Source organism: Myotis daubentonii, chromosome 8 (assembly GCF_963259705.1).
Source record: "Myotis daubentonii chromosome 8, mMyoDau2.1, whole genome shotgun sequence".
In the NCBI taxonomy this organism is placed as follows: domain Eukaryota; kingdom Metazoa; phylum Chordata; class Mammalia; order Chiroptera; family Vespertilionidae; genus Myotis; species Myotis daubentonii.
This window is the reverse complement of record NC_081847.1, coordinates 55469082-55489270: the sequence shown is the minus strand read 5'-3', so window position 1 is coordinate 55489270 and position 20189 is coordinate 55469082.

Here is a 20189-nt window from a genome sequence, read left to right as displayed (position 1 = left end):
GGTTTAGGCCCGATCCCTGTGGGCCTAAACCGGAGGTCAGACACCCCTCTCACAATCTGGGACCGCTGGCTCCTAACCACTCACATTCCTGCCTGATCGCCCCTAACTGCCTCTGCCTGCCTGCCTGATCACCCCTAACTGCCTCTGCCTGCCTGCCTGATCACCCCTAACCTCACTGCCTGCCTGGTTGCCCCCAACTGCCCTCCCCTGCCAGCCTGATCTCGCCCCTAACTGCTCTCCCCTGCTGGCCTGATCAACCCTAACTGCCTCTGTCTGCCTGATCGCCCCAAACTGCCCTCCCTTGCCGGCCTGATCTCACCCCCAACTACCGTTCCCTGCCATCCTGATCACCCCTAACTGCCCTCCCCTGCAGGCCTGATCTCGCCCCCAACTGCCCTCCTCTGCCAGCCAATTTGGTTCTGATTGGTCAGTTTCTATGCCAGTCAGCGTCTGTGGGCCTATCAACGGGGCCTGATCAGAAAGGAGGGGCTGGTCAGCAGCACCGGTGAAGGCCTGGAGAGAAATGGAGGCTCGGCTGTTGGCCAGGCCGGGAGAGAAAGAGAGGCAAGTTCTATCAACAGCTACCACAGAGGCTACGGATCAGACCCTGCCCCTCTCTCTCTGAAGGTCTCTCTCCGGGCCTGATCCGCAGCCCCCTAGACAGACAGTGCTGCGTCAGGGCACCTGCAGCGGCCTCAGTCAGTGCTGGGTCACCATGGCAACCCAGCATGGACTTCCGGTCTGGTCAAGCCTCAGTCATAATTGGTCATGTAGGGGATCTACTTTACTTAGAAGACAGTTCTCCAGACTTAGTACTGGGGTGAAGGCCATTGGAGCAGGTGCCATTTTGAATCAGTTCCAGTCTGTTCTGTCATTGGCCCTCCACAGCAGGGCCAGAACGCTTGCCTCATCACTGGGGCGACGAGGCAAGCATTCTGCTCTGGCCGCTCTGTGCCCGCTGCCCAGAGGCCCTCCACAGCCAGGGTGTAATGTTTTCCTCATCGCCATGGCGACAAAGCAAGCATTCCGCCAGGCCACTCACAATGCCCGCTCTCAGTGGCCACCCCCTGGGACTGGGGGACTCCGGCAGGGCTGAGAGGACTGGGCACTGCCATCTTGTGGCTATGGGCACTGCCATCTTTGTGGAAGAGTGATGGTCAATTTGCATATTCCCTCTTTATTAGATAGGATATACTTTCTCTTAGTACAAATTTTTTTTTAATGTTCCACAAGATACGATTGCTAATAGCCCCAAATAATTTTAGTTCCTCTATAATATGAAGCAAAGCATAAATAAACCTATGTTCGGTAACACTAATCCTTACCCAAACTCTTACTATAGCACACAATAAACTAAAAAAAAAAAAAACACACAATTTTCCACACTAAGCCATTCCTCTGCTGGTCCTCTGTAGACTGACATTCTTTCTGCCTCACCTTTTCCTCTCCATGTCTGCTGAGGTAAATTGAACTGCCTCAGCAAAATGGTGCCACCTGAAGCAATGAGAATGGTCTCTGGCTTGCTTCCTGGCAAAGCTAAGCTACCTTGGGCATTCACTGGATGCCAATACCACAGGCTCAAGACACAAGCGCCACATGCGTCAGAAAGGAAACTCAGATGCTCCTGCAATATCTGACACCTTAGGAGACAGAATCACATGATGAACCACTGTAGATACCTGAATATCATTATTTTCTTTACATTGCTAATAAATCACTCTTTAGAAACTGTTCTAAACTTTAACTACTAAGAATCATCGTGACCTTTTAGTTTCCAGAATTCATCATCTGAAGTTTCCCTCTCTGAAATTGTAAAATTTGCCATGCTATGAGTTTCTCAGATTACCTACAAAGGACACAATTTCATTTACGTAATATTTCTCATTTTTACAAGACCATGCATCCAGACTGACCCTGGTCTTATTTTAAGTGCTAAGAACACTGTTACTATTCCATTTAAATACTAATACTCTTAAAACTAACAAATAATTCTTCTACCTCTAGTCTATATATATAGACAGAGAGAGAGAGACAGAGGGGGGGTTAATATGCAAATTAGGCCGGGATGCCATAACAGTCATGACCAGCTCAGGAAGAGGGGCCTGGTGCAGGCCCAGAACCTGAGAGAACAACACACAGGGCAGCCGGCCCCCAACCCCAGCCCCGTGGCCGCGGCGCTGGGGCCGGAGCGGAGACAAAAACCCGCAGGGGGGCCAGGTTTGATTCTGATCAAGGGCATGTACCTAGGTTACAGGTTACTCCCTGGCCAGGGCCCAGGTCAGGGCTCATGCAGGAGGCAACCAATCAAAGTGTGCCTCTCACATTGATGTTTCTCTCTGTCTGTCTCACTCTCTTCCACATTCTCTAAAAATCAATGGGAAAATATCCTCATGCGAGGATAAAAAATAAAAAAAATAAAGAAATGTCACCCTGACCGGTTAGGCTCAGTGGATAGAGCATCGGCCTACGGACTAAAAGGTCCCGGGTTCGATTCCAGTAAAGGGCATGTACCTGGGTTGCGGGCACATCCCCAGTAAGGAATGTGCAGGAGGCAGCTGATCGATGTTTCTTTCTCATCGATGTTTCTAACTCTCTATCCCTCTCCCTTCCTCTCTGTAAAAAATCAATAAAATATATTTCTTAAAAAAAGAAAGGTCATATCCTATGAGACATCTTGAAAATGCCTAAAGAAAGCTGTCATTTTTTGCCCTAACCAGTTTGGCTCAGTGGATAGAGCATCGGCCTGCAGACTCAAGGGTCCCAGGTACAATTTCAGTCAAGGGCATGTACCTTGGTTGTGGGCACATCCCCAGGGAAGAGTGTGCAGAAGGCAGCTTATCGATGTTTCTCTCTCATCGATGTTTCTAACTCTCTATCCCTCTCCCTTCCTCTCTGTAAAAAAATCAATAATATATATATATATTAAAAAAAAAAAAAGCTGTCATTTTTTCGTGGTGAAGGAACTGGAAACTGTGTTCATGAAAACACCTTGGTGGCTGCAGTGGCCGGCAGTGGCAGCAGCAGCGGGGTGATGGTGGTGGCACCTTCCCCTGATAAGCCCAATCGCCTCCCACAGAGGGAGCAGGCCTAAGCTGTCAGTAGGACATCCCCTGAGGGCTCCCGGCCTGTGAGAGGGGTCAAGCTGGGCTGAGGGACCGCTCCAGTGCATGAATTTCATGCACCAGGCCTCTAGTCTATATATATATAAAACTCTAACGACTGTCCAACCATTCACCCAGTAACTATGACACACAATGACCACCAGGGAGCAGACACTCTGATCAGTAGGGGAGGGAGCCCAATTCCTCATGGAATCGGCCATGGGTTAGGTTGCTGCTGGGCACTGTTGGCCCTGAATCTGCTTCACCCGCATCCCAGACACAGAGAGGAGGGAGGAGGGAGCCCAATTTTTCACATAATCGACTGTGGGTTAGGTTGCTGCTGAGGAGAGGATAGGAAGAGATTAACCAAAGATCTTATATGCATACTATAGGCCCGGTGCACAGATTCGTGCACGGGTGGTGTCCCTCGGCCTGGCACACAGGGATCGGGCCGAAACCAGCTCTCTGACATCCCCCAAAGGGTCCCGGATTGCAAGAGGGCAAAGGCCAGGCCAAGGGACCTCACTGGTGCATGAATCCATGCACTGGGCCTCTATCTACACTAATAAAAGAGAAACATGCAAATTGGTGTCACTCGCTACACCCACCAGCCAATCAGGATGAGTATGCAAATTAACCCAACAAAGACGGCGGTTAATTTGCATATGCAGGCACGGAGCAACGACTGAAGAGGCTTGGCTTCTCCACTGCAGCCAGAGCGGAGAAGCCAAGCCTCGCTGTGGCCGGAGCGAAGAAGCCAAGCCTCACTGCTGTGGACGGAGTGGAGAAGCCAAGCCTCAAGGCTTGGCTTCTCTGCTATGGCCAGACCAAAGGCCTGGGTCCTGGGTGCCGGAGGAAAACTGGTGCCGGAAGCCAGGGTAAGGAAGGCCTATTGCACGAATCTTTGTGCAACAGGCCTCTAGTCTATATATATATAGAAAGCCAGCGACCATAACACCAGAACGACCCAAATGACTGGTCACTATGACACCTACTAAAGCCAGCAAACCCGCCCAATCAAGGGTGGGGCCAGAAGGCCAACCTCCCACGGCCCCTTCCCCCAGCTGTCCCTGACCCTGATCGGCCTGCCCTACCCTGAACGGCCTGCAGCCCTTCTCACCCCGCCGGCCACACCCCTGATCACTCCCCCTACAGGGGCAGGGCCAGCTGGTCAACCACCTGCCCGGCCCCTCCCCCTGGGCAGCCCCCCCACCACAATCAGGGCAGGGCAGGCCGGCCAACTGCCTGTGGCTCCTCCCCCCGGGCAGCCCCGCCCCTGATGGGCCCCCACCACCCCATTCGGGGGTGGGGCCAACTGGCCCACTGCCCACAGCCAGTCCTGCCCCCAATCAGCCACTCACCCCAACAGGGAGCGGGGACCGCTGGCCAATAGCCCTCAGCCCCCTCCCCCAAGCTGGCCCAGCCCTAACTGGGCCCAATCAAGGCGGGCCAGCCAGCCAACCTCCCACCATCTTCTCCTCCCGACAGGCCCGACTTCGATCCGCCCCGACTGGGACCGGGCTGGCCGGACCCCGCCCATGCACTAATTCGTGCACTGGGCCTCTGGTCTATACAGTAGGTTCTCGGGTTACATCGGAGATCCATTCCTACAGCACAACATAACGCAATTTTCGCCATAAGTCGGAACCCACCTACATAAACACCTACGTAACTCACATGGAGCACATACACAGCAGTAATGAAGTGAAACTGTAGAAGGCCCCCTGGGAAGGCACATGGGCATTTTTCCTTAATAAGTGTCAGCTGAACCCAAGGCAACAGGCAGAGCCCCATCTTAGATACACATCTTACCAAGAAGGCAGAAGTGTTCTCAGCACTGACTTTCATCTTTGCTCTGGTGTCGGGGAGTAGGTTTTTGTTATGTAAATCTAGTCTAGCACCAGGAATGAATACTACTCGGGCCCACCCAAGCTCCTCTATCTTTCAGTTTTGGTGAAACCTCCAGGTATTTGGGGTATAAAATAAATATGCTACTTCGGTGCTGGGTCCGTCTCTCTCTCAGAAGAGGATGGCAGTCCCACCTGGTCCCAGCCTTTTCCTTCCATCTTTGTGTCTTGTCTCTTTATTTCATTTCTCAATCCCCAGACCCCCTATTCAAAGAACCAGATCATTCTCTTTCTGTGCTGGACACGGAAAAGAGAGACCCCGCCACATGAAACAGTAAAAAAAACTTAAAAAGATAACAATTCCTGACCTTTACTTGTGGTAAATAACAAAAAACATAAAGCACGTATGTACATACATTGAAATGACAGAACTTTTTTTCTATATAAACTAGTGGCCCGGTGCACGAAATTCGTGCACGGGGGAGGGTGTGTTCCTCAGCCTGGCCTGCACCCTCTCCAATTTGGGACCCCTCGAAAAATGTCCTGCCAGTTTACAGGGATTGGTCCTAAACCAGTAGTTGGACATCCCTCTCATAATCCGGGACTGCTCTGCCCACACTGCAGCCACCGACCGCTACTGCCTCAGCCACTGCCTGCCCAAGATCCATGGCTGTGGGGAGAGGGCCCGCGCCCACGCCCCGCAGAGAATCAGCTGGGTGGGAGTGCTGTACGCTGGCAGTGGGGCCAAGGACCGGTCCCTGGACCCCGCCAAGTGGGCCCAGCTGCAGAGGAGCCTGGATAAGAAGCTGGGCGAGCTAAGCAGCCAGAGGAGGAGCAAAAGGAGGGAGAAGGAGATGTGAGCCAGCCCTCACACCCTCCGGCCTTTTCTTAGCAAATGCAAGTGGGAGCAAGCGGCTGTCCATGGTGCTTTCTGTGCCTTATAGCTGCTCCGGTGATGTGACCAGGGCTGCATGAGCAAGCCAGGGGCCTCTGGGAGGGGGTGGGTGGGCCCAGCGTGCCATGCCTTGCGCTGGGGTGGGGGCGGGCTGCAGTGGCTGTTCTCTGGACCTTCTGGGGAGAGCCGCCCCAGGTCTGTTTTGCTGGCACCAGGGCCCCCTGGGGCTCTCCGAGGTCCCTTGCCAACTGCCTTAAGAGAACCTTTAAGAGAGGTTCCGGGAGTCCGGGTTGTGGCCTGGCCTGCGCCCCACCCTCCTGCCCTCGGATCGCCATGGCAATGGAGGGGCGCAGGCCCTCCCGCCCTTCAGTTGCCATGGTGGGGGTCCAGGGTTGATGCCTGGACTGTGCCCCGCCCTCCTGCCCTCCGATCGCCATGGCGATTGAGGGACGCAGGCCCTCCCGTCCTTCAATTGCCATGGTGGGGGTCTGCGGCTGCTGCCTGGCCTGCGCTCCAGCCTTCCTGCCCTCCGATTGCCATGGCGGGGGTCCAGGGTTGCTGCCTCGCCTGCGCTCAGGCCCTCCCGCCCTCCGATCACCATGGCAATTGAGGGACGCAGGCCCTCCCGCCCATTGGTTGCCATGGTGGGGGTCCGGGGTTGCGGCCTGGCCTGCACCCCCCCCTCCCGCCCATCGACCGCCATGGTGGGGGTCCGCGGTTGCTGCCTGGCCTGCAACACGGCCCTCCCGCCATCCTATCGCCATGGCGGTGGTCCGGTGTTGCGGCCTGGCCTGCGCTCCGGCCCTATGCCCTTCAATCGCCATGGTGGGGGTCCGTGGCTGCTGCCTGGCCTGCGCTCCGGCCCTCCTGCCCTCCGATCGCCATGGCGGGGGTCCAGGGTTGCTGCCTGGCCTGCGCTCAGGCCCTCCCGCCATCCGATCGCCATGGAGAGGGTCCGGGGTTGCTGCCTGGCCTGCAACACGGCCCTCCCGCCCTCCGATCGCCATGGTGATCGAGGAACACAGGCCCTCCCGCCCTTCAATTGCCATGGCAGGGGTCTGGGGTTGATGCCGCCCTCCCATCGCCATGGCGGAGGGGGTTGCGGCCTGGCCTGCGCCCTGCCCTCCCGCCCTTCAATTGCCATGGTGGGGGTCCGTGGTTGCTGCCTGGCCTGCAACACGGCCCTCCCGCCCTCCGATCACCATGCCGGGGGTCCGGGGTTGCTGCCTGGCCTGCACCCTGCCCTCCCGCCCTTCCACCGCCATGGTGGAGGTCCGCGGTTGCCGCCTGGCCTGGCTCCGGCCCTCCTGCCCTCCAATTGCCCTGGCGATCAGGGCCACAGGCCAGCCGGCAACCCCAGCTTTCCCATGGCAATCACCCGCTGGGGGGTGGGGAAAGGCAGCCGTTGCCCACCCCCCAACTCTTGCCTGCCGCCTGGGTTGCTGATCACCATTCTTCAGTCCTTCCCCTTTCGCCTCTCATCATTGTGAGTATGCAAATTAACCGCCATTCGTGCACTGGGTGGGGGGGGGTGTCCCTCAGCCCAGCCTGCCCCCTCTCACATACTGGGAGCCCTCAGGCGTTGACCCCCATCACCCTCCAATCGCAGGATCGGCCCCTTGCCCAGGCCTGACGCCTCTGGCCTAGGCGTCCGGCCCGGGCAGCGGGGACCGGCAGTTGCAGCAGCCCCATGATCGTGGGCTCCGCTTTAGGCCCAGGCAAGGGACCCCTAGCTCCTGGGACTTCCAGCTTCGACCGTGCCCAGCTCCCATCACTGGCTCCACCCCTACTTCCTGCTATCACTGGCCAGGGCGGCAAAGGCGCCTGATTCTCCAATCATGGCTGGGGGGCAGGGCAAAGGCGGCCCCAGGGCCGCCTTTGCCCTGCCCCCCAGCTCTTAGCTCCCCCCTGGGTTTCCGATCACTGTCAGTGGCAGGGGGCTTCTTCCTGCTTTCCCTTTCACCTCCCTGCATTGTGCCTACATATGCAAATTAACCGCCATCTTGTTGGCAGTTAACTGCCAATCTTAGTTGGCAGTTAATTTGCATATAGCCCTGATTAGCCAATGAAAAGGGTAGCTCGTACGCCAATTACCATTTTTCTCTTTTATTAGTGTTGATAAATGGGAAATGGCGACATAACCACAAAATGACATACATCGAGTCCAACATAACCCCAGGACTGTCTGTACTAATAAAAGCCTAAGTGATCCTCACGCAACACCCTCACAATGTCACAAGATGGCCAGCAGGGGAGGGCAGTTGGGGGCGACCAGGCCAGGATTAGGCATAAACGGGCAGTTGGACATCCCTTGAGGGGTCCCAGATTGGAGAGGGTGCAGGCTGGGCTGAGGGACACACCCCCTCCAGTGCACGAATTTCATGCACCGGGCCTCTAGTCTACACTAATAAAAGACAAAGATGCTAATTGACCGTACCTTCACTATGCCCACCAGCCAATCAGAAGAGTATGCAAATTAACCCAACAAAGATGACCATTAAATTTGCATACTGAAGGTGGGGCGGGCCATGCCAGACACCGCCCGCAGGATCTGGACCACAGATTGGGGACCAGGGAGGCTGGGCGGGCAGCGCCAGAAGCCACCCAGAAAGGCGGAGCCGGCAATCACCCCGGCCAGAAGCCTGAGGCCTGGGCAGGGGCAGAGCCCGCTATCTGAGTACACTGGGGATTCCCTGCCCAGGCCTAACGCCCTTCTGGCCTAGGCAGGGGCGGAGCCTGCGATCGCATGGGGCTGGGGGTCCCCTATCCTGGCCTAATGCCCTGGACAGAGACCTGAGGCCTGGGCAGGGGCGGAGCCTGCGATTGAAGCGGGCTGGGGGGTCCCTGCCCAGGCCTAACGCCCCAGCCAGAGGCCTGAGGCCTGGGTAGGCAATCGGAGCGGGCTGGGGGTCCCCTGTCCAGGCCTAATGCCCTGACCAGAGGCCAGAGGCCTGAGGCCTGGGCAGGGGCATAGCTGGCAATTGCCCAAGGCTGGGGGTCCCCTGCCCAGGCCTAATGCCCTGGCCAGAAGCCTGAGGCCTGGGTAGGGGCAGAGCCGGCGATCGCACGGGGCTGGGGGTCCCCTGACCAGGCCTAACACCCCAGTCAGAGTCCTAAGGCCTGGGCAGGGGCAGAGCCGGGGATCGGTGTGAACTACAGAGGAAACACCTTTTCTGACCGCTCACTGGCTAAGCTCCCTGTATGCCAATGGTAATATTCTTAGTAACTTGGGTAATAAGAATCCAAGAAGGTGATGTAGGGTTTTTCCACCTCTCTCCTGGAGAAAAAAATGAAGGTCTGCTGCTGGAGGAGATAAGAAATATCATATCCTGCCCTAGCTGGTTTGGCTCAGTAGATAATGCCTCAGCCTGCCTACCACAGGGACTGGGTTCAATTCTGACCAAGGCATGTACCTAGGTTGCAGGCTCTTCCCTGGCTGGGGCCCAGGTCAGTGCTCATGCAGAAGGCAACCAATCAAAGTGTTCCTCTCACTTTGATGTTTCTGTCTGTCTTTCCCTTTCTCTTCCACATTCTCTAAAAATCAATGGGAACATATCCTCAGGTGAGGATTTAAAAAAATAATAAAGAAATGTCATATCCTATGAAACACATCTTGAAAATGCCTAAAGATAGTTGTCATTTTTTCATGGTGAAGGAACTGGAGTCCATGTTGAAAACACCTTGGTGACTGCGGTGACTGGCAGTGGCTGCAGCAGTGGGATGATGGGGCTGGTGCCTTCCCCTGATCAGCCCAGTCGCCTCCCACAAAGGGAGGTCAGACTGTGGCTTAGGCCCGCTCCCCAAGGGGAGCAGGGAGCAGGCCTAAGCCATCAGTAGGACATCCCCTGAGGGCTCCCAGTATGTGAGAGGGGGCAGGCTGGGCTGAGGGTATAGGCCCCTAGTCTATATTATAAAAGGCCAGTTACCATAACGCCATAATGGCCAAACGACCAGTCACCAGGAGGTGCATTGATTGGTCCCATGGCACAGTGGGTCTCTGGGTCCCGCAATGCGGCGGGTCTGTGTCTCATGCAATTTCATACGCTGGGCCTCTAGTCCTATATAATAAAGACGTAGTATGCAAATGGTCATTACACCTTGACACGTAACAACCGGATCACGGATCAGCAGGAGGGTGGGGCAGCAAGCTACAAGCAGGCAGCAGGGAGTTATGGGAGGGGACAGGGCAGCAAGCTATGAGGGAGGCGGGGAGAGCTACAGGAGGGCAGGGCAGTGGGCGGAGAGCTACAAGAGAGCGGGAGCAAGCTATTGGCGCATGAATTCGTGCACAGGGCTACTAATCTATATCCTATGTAATAAGAGAAACGTAAATTAACTGTCCCTCTGCTATGCTCACCAGCCAATCAGAGTGAGTACGCAAATTAACCTGACAAAGATGGCGGATTAATTTGCATACACAGGGCGGGGAAGTTCTGGCTCCGTGGCCGCTTGCGCGCACAGGCACCAGGGAGCCAGGAGGTGGGGTGCGAGGACGCCAAGGGCGGATCGGCGCACACAGACACTAGGGAAGCTCCGCCTGGCTGGCGTGCGTGCACAGGCTACAGGGACCTGGGTTCGGGGCGGTGCACATGGGCGCCGGGGGGGCAGGGCAGCGTGCTGGGGAGCCAGGGTCAGGGCAGTGTGTGAGGAAGCTGGGGATGGGGCCTAGGGCTTCCCCCTACGTCGTCATGGCCCTATTGGAGTGCGTGTGCGGACGTCGGCAGAGGTTCTTGCTCTGCGGCCGCTTGCATGCACGCCAGCACCAAAAGGCCTGTGTCCTCGGGACAGGCATCCTCGGGAGCCAGGCCACCCCAAACCTGTAGGCCCGCGCCTAAGCCCCTAGTGGCTGGGGTCCCGGAACGTGTCAGAGGGTGCACATTGGGCTGAGGGGTCTCCCCCCACCCCCATGCATGAATTTCATGCACCGGGCTTCTAGTCTTACCGAATAATAGACAAACATGTAAATTAACCGTCCCTCCGCTACGCTCACCAGCCAATCAGGAGAGTATGCAAATTAACCCAACAAAGATGGCGGTTAATTTGCATATGTAGGGGCAATGCAGAGACTGAAGGCTCCGTCCAGAGCCATTAAGATTGAAGGCTCCGTCCGGAGCCGCGAAGACTGAAGGCTCCGGCTGGAGCAAAGGCCTGGGTCCTGGGTGCCAGAGGAAAACCGGTGCCGGCAACCAGGGGAAGGGAAGCCCTATTGCATGAATCTCTTTGTGCAACGGGCCTCTAGTATATATATATTAGAGAAATATGCTAATTAACTGAGACGCTGTAAAGGGTCCACCAGACAGGAGTAGGTTGCGCGCACAGTGGGGGACTGGGATGCAGGGGCCTCCACACACCTGCGCTGGGGGAGGGCCTGATCAGCAGCAGTTGCAGCTGCTTCAAGGGCCAGAGAGGGAGGCAGGGCCAGACCAGCGACTCAAGGGTGGGCAGCGCCATGCGATTTCGAATCACGCACTGGGCTCCTAGCCTACACTAATAAAAGAGAAAGATACAAATTGACCATACCTTCACAACGCCCACCAGCCAATGAGTATGCAAATTAGCCCAACAAAGTTGGAGGATTAATTTGCATACACAGGCACTGGGGAGCCGGGTCAGGGTGGGTACTTCCCCCGTGTCACCATGGCGATGCTGGGAAAATTCCCGTTCTGCAACCCCTTGCACACACGCAGGCGCTGGGGAACCGGGGTCGGGGCAGCAGGCAGAAGCTGGGGGCGGGGCCTGGAGCTTCCCCCGCGTCACCATGGCGATGTGGGGCAAGCTCCCGCCCTACTAGAGTGCATGCGCGGGCACCAGCGGAGGTTCTCGCTCCACAGCCGCTTGCGTGTGCACCAGCACCAAAAGGCCTGTGTTCCGGGACAGGCATCCTTGGGAGCTAGGCCACCCCCTAGGCCCGGAGCAGCCAGTGTCCTGGAACGTGACCGAAGGTTCACGTCAGGCTGAGGGGACGTCCACCCCCCCCCCCCGTGCAAGAATTTCATGCACTGGGCCCCTAGTCCTAGCTAATAAGAGTAATATGCAAATTAGGGGTCACTCCGCAACAAAGATGGCAGCACCCATAGATGCTGGGCAGGACACTGGCAGCGTCTCCCCGGCAACGTGAGCCCAGCAGGCAAGCAGGGCTGCAGGCAACATCCGGCAGGGCCTGCTGGATGGTTGAGGCAGCGACCCGCGGGCAGGCAAGTGGGGCCAGCAAGCAGCACCCAGCAGGGCCTGTTGGGAGGTGGCAGCAGCGACCTGCAGACAGCACCCAGCAGGGCCTGCTGGGCAGTCACAGCGGAGCCCAGGCAGCAGGTAATCGGGGCCCGCAGGCAGCACCCAGCAGGTCTTGCTTGCCCATCCTAGTGGTATGGAGCAGGCAGGCCCCACAGAGAGCAGAGAACCATGGGGAGTGAGCCCAAGCTGTCAGTAGCACATCCCGAGGGCTCCCAAATTGGAGAGGGTGTAGGTCGGGCTGAGGGACCTCCCCACCCTTCACCCCTCTCCCATGCACGAATTTCGTGCACCAGGCCTCTAGTCTACACTAATAAAAGAGAAACATGGTAATTGGCGTACGACTGCTACCCTTCCCATTGGCTAATCAGCGAGATATGCAAATTAACTGGCAGCCAAGATGGCGGCCGGCAGCCAGGCAGCTGATGCGAACAGGGAGGCTTGCTTGCCGCAGCATGAGGAAGCCAAGGTTCCCCGTCTGCAGCTGGGGGGCTCTGAGCTCCTGAAGCAACAACTCCAAAAGATACAATGTTTCAATTATAGAAGCTATAAGATGGCGGTTAATTTGCATACTCAGGCTCCAAGCGAAGCGAAGCCAAACAGCCCTGAAGCGGCAGGGCAGAGAGGCCTCAGGACCCCGGGATCAGCGGAGCCGAGAGGCGTCCCGGCCCAGGATCAGCGGAGCCAAGAGGCCTCCCGGCCTGGGATCAGCTGAGCCGCGAGGCCTCAGGACCCCGGGATCAGCGGAGCCGAGAGGCGTCCCGGCCCGGGGATCAGCGGAGCTGCGAGGCCTCAGGACCCCGGGATCAGCGGAGCCGAGAGGCCTCCCGGGCCCGGTTATCAGCGGAGCTGAGAGGCCTCCGGCCCGGGATCAAAGGAGCAGAGAGGCCTCAGGACCCCAGGATCAGCGGAGCCAAGAGGCCTCCCGGCCCGGGAGCCGCAGAGCCGCGAGGCCTCAGGATCCCGGGATCAGCAGAGCCGAGAGGCCTCCTGGCCCGGGATCAGCGGAGCGAGAGGGGTCCTGGCCCTGGGATCAGCGAAGCAAGGAGACCTCCCAGCACCGGGATCAGCATGACAGGGGGCAGCGACCAAACCCCTGATCACCCTGCAGCTCTGTGCATGACAGGGGGCGGCACCCCAACTCCCCAATCGGCCCTGCTCTGAGCCTGACCAGGGGCTGCACCTAGGGATTGGGCCTGCCCTCTGCCACCCAGGAGCAGGCCTAAGCCAGCAGGTCGTTATCTCCCGAGGGGTCCCAGACTGCGAGAGGGCACAGGCCGGGCTGAGGGACCCCCCCCACCGCCGAGTGCACAAATTTTTGTGCACGGGGCCTCTAGTATATATATATAAAAGTCTAAGCAACCACACAGCTAGTAGCTATGATATGCACTGACCGCCAGGGGGCAGACACTCAATATGGGAGCTGCCAAGCTGTGGTGACTTGGCAGCAGTGGTTCTTGGGTAACGCACCCCGAAACCAGAGAGGAGGGAGCCTAATTCCAGGGTGTATCACTCAAGAACCACCCTCTCACAATCCAGGACCCCTCAGAGGATGTTGGAGAGCCAGGTTCAGCTGGGTCCCCACAGGCCAGGCTGAAAGACCCGACCTGCCAGAGGGATCCCACTCACTCTGCAGATGCCCTTCAAGCCCTGGCAGCACTGCCCCAGGTGCAGATGGCCAGGGAGGGACTGTGGGGGTTGGCTCCATGGTGTGTCTGGCCCGTCTCGGCCAGTACCGCCCCACCAGCCACCTTCTAATTAATTTCCTTTCAATGCACACAAATCTATGCACTGGGTCACTAGTCCTATCTAATAAAAGATAAACAGGGTAATTGACCGTACCTTCGCTACACTTCCCATTGGCTAATCAGGGTGATATGCAAATTAACTGCCAAGAAAGATGGTGGTTAATTTGCATATGTAGGTGCAATGATGGGAGGCAAAAGGTGAAGGACAGAAGAACGGTGATCGGAAACCCAGGTGGCAAGCAAGAGCTGGCCACCCCCCTAGGGGCCACCTTTGCCCTGCCCCCTGGCCCTGGATCAGAGAACTGGGGCGCCTTTGCTTGCCCCCAGCCGGTGACTGCAATTGGAAAACTGGGCTGCAGGCAAGGCGGCACCCCTGGGACCCAGGAGCCGCCTTGCCTGCGGCCCGTGATTCTGATCGCAAAGGCTTAGAGGCGGCTCCGGCTGGGGCCGTGAAGGCTTGGAGGCAGCTCCAGCCGAAACAGACACGGACAGGGACAGGGGGCTGGCCTGCAGCCTCCGCAGCGAAGCACAGGCCTGGAGAGGAGACGGCGGGCCTGCCTCCCACAGAAGCAGCACAGGTCCCTTCCACCTCCCACAGAATCTGCATGAGTCCCTCCATGCTCCAGCAGATGTGGCGTGACTCCCTCCCACCTCCCATGGAATCAGCGCGGCTACCTCCTGCCTCCGGTGGAAGCAGCACATCTCCGGGCGGTGCACTGCGTTTCCTACCAGCTCCCACGGAAGCAGTGGGCAGCCTACTGCGCAATATTGCGCAATGGGCTACTGGTCCTATATAAAAGCCTAATATGATGCAAATTTTCCCCTTGGGCAGTCCTTCGACCAGGAGTTCAACCACTCGCTATGACGTATGTTGACCACCAGGGGGGTGATGCAGAACATGGCAGGCGTCAGCAACACGCTGCGACCCCTCGCCCGCTACCTTGGATGGGGGTGTCGAGGATGGAGGTGCTATGAGAATGTGAGGTATCTGCCCAGCTCACTCTCACCCCACCCCCCCGCTACCCTCCCTAGGGATGCCAGGGCTCATGCACTGGGGAAGTCCCTGCACTTAGGTGCTGGGCACCCACAAGGAGCCCGCCCCACAGCCACAAGGCCTCTTCTGGGTGAGCCAGGCCGCAGCCACCAGGACCACAGGGGCCGGTTGGGCTCCCCGTGGGTTCGTGCAGAAACCGGTCTGCGAGGCCAGCCAGGAAAGAACACACTGCCCGCCCTGCTCCTGTGCGGTGCTGCTGGGCATCCCAGAAGCCCACGCTGTGCCCCAGCCCGTGGCATCCACCTGCACTCATCGCATCTCCACATGGGGACTCGGGCACTCAGGCAGAGGGGGGCACGTGGGGGGGGCCGGGGACCCATGTGCTGCCCAGGGCCCAGAGGTCATCTGGTACCTGCCCTTTCACACCAGACGCTCATACTTCTATCGCCAGCCAGGCCTAGGGACCGCACCCATGCAGGAATTTCATGCACCTGGCCTCTAGTTGAAAAATAAAAATCATAGTGACAGAAATGAACTGAGACAGGGCTGGCCTCACTTGGACCTTAGCCACTTATCCTAGCCACTGCCCCATGCCTCACATCCTGCCTGCCTCTTGTGTTAGGTCCTCCCCACTGCTCACCTCACACCTCAAGACCCAGCCATGCTATTCCCAGGTCACCACTTGCCGCATGTCTGCCAGCCACCTGCCTCATACCTGAAACATCATTCTTGACTCAAGTGGGCCAACTTTCTCTCCTTATGTCCACTCTGCTCCCTTCAAGTTAAACACACCTCTTGCATCAATTCCCACTCTGCCACACACATCATGGCAGGCTTTCTGCTTCAGGTTCACAGCAAGGCTAATCCCCTAACTTCCAGATCCAGCTCCAGCCTCAAGTCCAACCATGCCCCTCTACTCCAACGTGGCCCTGCCTTACCACTCAGGAAAAGGCCCTAGTGCTAGTTTTACCTGTGACTACTGTTTGCCTCGTGTCCCCACACCATTTATGATATAACTAGAGACCCCATGCACTGATTCTTGCACTGGTGGGGGCGTACAATCTGTGGGAATTGGCCCGCTGCAGGAGCACCGCTCATCCCGGTCAGCCAAGTGGTGCTCCCACTGTGGGAGTGCACTGACCACCAGGGGGCAGCTTCTGCATTGAGCATCTGCCCCCTGGTGGTCAGTGTGCATCATAGCAACTGGTTGACCCGTCTTTCTGGTCATTCTGCCATTCGGTCGCTGAGCTTTTATTATATAGGACTAGAGGCCCAGTGCACAAAAATTTGTGCACTGGTGGGAGGGGGCGGGGGGTGTCCCTCAGCCCGACCTGTGCCCTCTCACAGTCTGGGACCCCTCAGGAGATAACCACCTGCTGGCTTAGGCCCGCTCCCCAGGTGGCAGGCCCAGATCCTGTGCTGGGTCACACCGCCCCGGGTTGCACACAGCAGGCCCGGATGGCAGCAGGCAGGAGGCAGATTGTGCTGTCCCACCCTGCCTGCAGTATGCAAATTTAACAGCCATCTTTGTTGGGTTAATTTGCATACTCTTCTGATTGGCTGATGGGCGTAACAAAGGTATGGTCAATTAGCATCTTTGTCTTTTATTAGTGTAGATAGGATACACATTTTTTTCTAATGTCCTGAAGAGACATGTTTATCATACAGAATTTACCTACAGATTTGGGTCTAATACTATACCTTCTATTCTGTTCCATTAACTCATCTATTTGGAAGTAGTGCATTCCCAAATCCTGACCAAAGGAGGTGATCACAAAAAGTATTCACAGGCCCGGACACATACTGGACTCAAGCCAGAATGGAAATTTTACCCACAGGTCTACTGTGTCCTTCTCCAGACACCCCTCTTCTCAATAGCTAGATGGAGCCAGGATAGAAAATCCACCTCCAGCTCTCTTATCCCTTACCTGAGGACTCCCAATGCAACTCACATAGCAGACAATAGATAAGTGGATCCTAAGAAAAAAGGTACCTACTATGAAGGGCTCCTGCTGGATAACTGGGCTCAAATATTTTAGAAAAACAGAGCCTCATGTTCATTTCTACACAGGGGCTTCTCATGCAAACCTCAGCTCAGGGAGTGACCTTCAAACTTCCTCCCACATTGAACTGACATCTAGGTTGGGCAAAGAAAAAATGACAGGACCAGACTGGAACACATGGATTAGAGTAGAGCAGTTGTTTAGCCTGAAAGGGAACTCGTCCAGAGCAGCCTCACCCCAGGGTCTCCTCAAAGCCATAATGCTTCATAATTAAAAAGTAGCACTATAGCTAGCCAGTGTTGCTCAGTGGTTGAGTGTCAACTTATGAACCAGAAAGTTATGGTTTGATTCCCAGTCAGGGCACATGCCCAGGTGGTGGGCTCAAACCCCAGTGGAGGGCATGCAGGAGGAAGCCAGTCAATGGTCCTCTCTAATCATTGGTGTTTCTCTCTTTCTCTCTCCCTTCATCTCTGAAATCAATTAAAGGAAAAAAAAACCAACTATGAGATACCACCTCACACTTGTTAGAGTGGCCATTATCAATAAAATAAGCAATAACAAGTGTTGGAGAGGTTATGGAAAAAAGGGATCCCTCATCCACTGCTGTTGATTCCTCAAAAAATTGAGAATAGAGCTAACATACAACCCAGAAATTCTTCTCCTGGGTTTATACCCGAAAACCTCAAAATCGTGTATTCACAAAGATATACACACTCCTATGTTCATTGCAGCATTAATCAAGGTGGTCAAGACATGGAAAGAACCAAAGTGTCCCACAATGGACGACTGGATAAAGATGATGTGGTACACTGTTCAAATCCTGCCATTCTTTACAAATGATGTGAAATGATTTTTTTCTTGCATTATCAACATTTAAAGGGTGCAGTCAGCTGTTAGTAACTGTGTAGTAAATAAAACCCTGTGGTGTCTCAACTAATAGTTAAGAGTCTCAGTTGATTTCTATAACGTTTGACCTAATAACAGCCCATTTCACTCTGAACAGACATCGTATCACCTTGGAGGCATCAGCCCAGGGGTCCATTCCAATGTATCCTGCCCTTGGGAGAATGAGTGAGTGTCACCACGGGAGCTTCTGAAGTGTTTTCTCACAGACACAGGGAGGCCAGCTTTGTTTCAGAACAATTCTCTTCACCCATTCTCTGTCATGGTGTTGGGACTGTGTCTCCTGGCTTGCTTTCATTTCTACTGCTAAAATTCTGTCTTGATCACCTTCCTCTTCTGTTCCCGCTCCCTCTTAGATGCCTATATGATGCTGTGAACAGAAATAAATTATTTATACAAGTAAAAAAAAAGAAAAAGATGTATATATATATATACAATGAAATGCTACTCAGCCATATAAAAGAATGAAATAGCACCATTTACAACAACATGGATGGACCTCGATAACATTAAACTAAGAGAAATAAGTCAGTTAGGAAAAGCTAAGCAGCAGATGATTTCACTCATATGTGGGATATAACACTGAAACTCATGAACAGAAACAGCAGTGTGTAGGAAAAAAAAAAAAACACAAAACAGAAACAGCAGTGTAGTGGTTGCCAGAAGGAAGGGAGGTTGGAGAAGGGGGTCCCACTATACGGTGACAGAAGATCTGCCGAAACCGGTTTGACTCAGTGGATAGAGCGTCGGCCTGTGGACTGAAGGGTCCCAGGTTCGATTCCGGTCAGGGGCGTGTACCTGGGTTGCGTGCACATCCCCAGTGGAAGATGTGCAGGAGGCAGCTGATCCATGTTTCTCTCTCGTCGATGTTTCTAACTCTCTATCTCTCTCCCTTCCTCTCTGTAAAAAATCAATAAAATATATAAAAAGTGCCGGGGTCCAAACCCAGCAGGTCCAGGGGTCCCCAAAGGTGTGGACGGAGTCGGCGAAGAAGGAAGGGCATGGAGACAGCGTTCAGTTGATCAGCAGCCTAGCCAGGATCTCTAGCCTGGATCTCCAGCCAAGTTCTGGTCTGGATCTCCAGAGAGGTTCTGTGTCCATGTTCTCTTGCTAGGTTCTCCAGCCAGGTTCTGTCCAGGCTCTCCAGTCAGGTTCAGTGTCCAGGTTCCAGTCAGGTTCTCCTGCCAATCTCTGTAGTCAGGTTCAGTCCAGGATCCCTTGCCATGTTCTCCCACTAGGCTCTGTCTCTAGGCTCCGAGGCCAGTCCCTCTCCAGGATCCTCCGGCATGCTCTCTCCAGCGAAGTTCTTCTGTCTCTAGGCTCCGTGTAGGTTCTGTCTCCTTGATTCTGTTCTAAGTTCTGAGAGTTTCTGTCTTGTTACAACTGTATTTACACCAGTTGATTCAATCCTATCAATCTCTATTACAAAGGTTAGGGCGTTTCTTATCTCCATTCCAGGGAGAAAAGATTATGTAGTTTAAGCATGATTGTTCGTAGTTAAAGGGATTAATTACCTGCCTGGCACTTAGTTGAGGGGTTTTATTCCCTCCCTAACTTCAGGGGAAAATCCCTACCTGGGGATTCAACCTTTCTCGGAGAGATGACTTTGGTTAAAACACAGCGCCAAGAAGGTGAGCAAACATATTAAGAACCATATGCCATATATGCCAGGTCCCTTGAAACAGCAAGGATGGACCGGCTCCCGGCAAATTCCCCCTTTTTTATTTTTTAAAAGCAAGCATTAAAAAGAAAAACCTGAAACGCTCTCTTGTATCCATTTTAAGAGTAGGATTGGCACTTTCTGCTATTACCTGAGTCCTGATCTATCACCCCAGGGAGAGCTTGCCAATCCTGCACTTTCCCGGGGTGGAAAGGCTGCAGTGGGGTTAAGGATAAGGCTCCTTGGGCCTACCTTCTTCCATGCCTCTACATTTACCTTTCCGGCACCTTTCCTTCCTCAGAAAAGCATGGACGTATTTCTTGTATAAAATGTTCTGTCTGACTGGGAGTAACCTTAATTCCTCTGCTAACAAGCATATATGTTAAAAGATCAATACAGAGTCTTTTTTCTTTAGACTCAGTATGGCACATCTTCTTAATCTAAAGTTCAATACAGAGTCTTCTTTCTTTGGACTCAGTATGGCACATCTTCTCAATCTAAGTTCTGTACTATCCACCTTCTTACCCTATTTATCCTCTATTGCCGGGAGCCGGTCCATCCTTGCTGTTTCAAGGGACCTGGCATATATGGCATACGGTTCTTAATATGTTTGCTCACCTTCTTGGCTCTGTGTTTTAACCAAGGTCACCTCTCCGAGAAAGGTTGTTTCCCCAGGTAGGGATTTTCCCCTGAAGTTAGGGAGGGAATAAAACCCCTCAACTAAGTGCCAGGCGGGTAATTAATCCCTTTAACTACGAACAATCATGCTTAAACTACATAATCTTTTCTCCCTGGAATGGAGATAAGAAA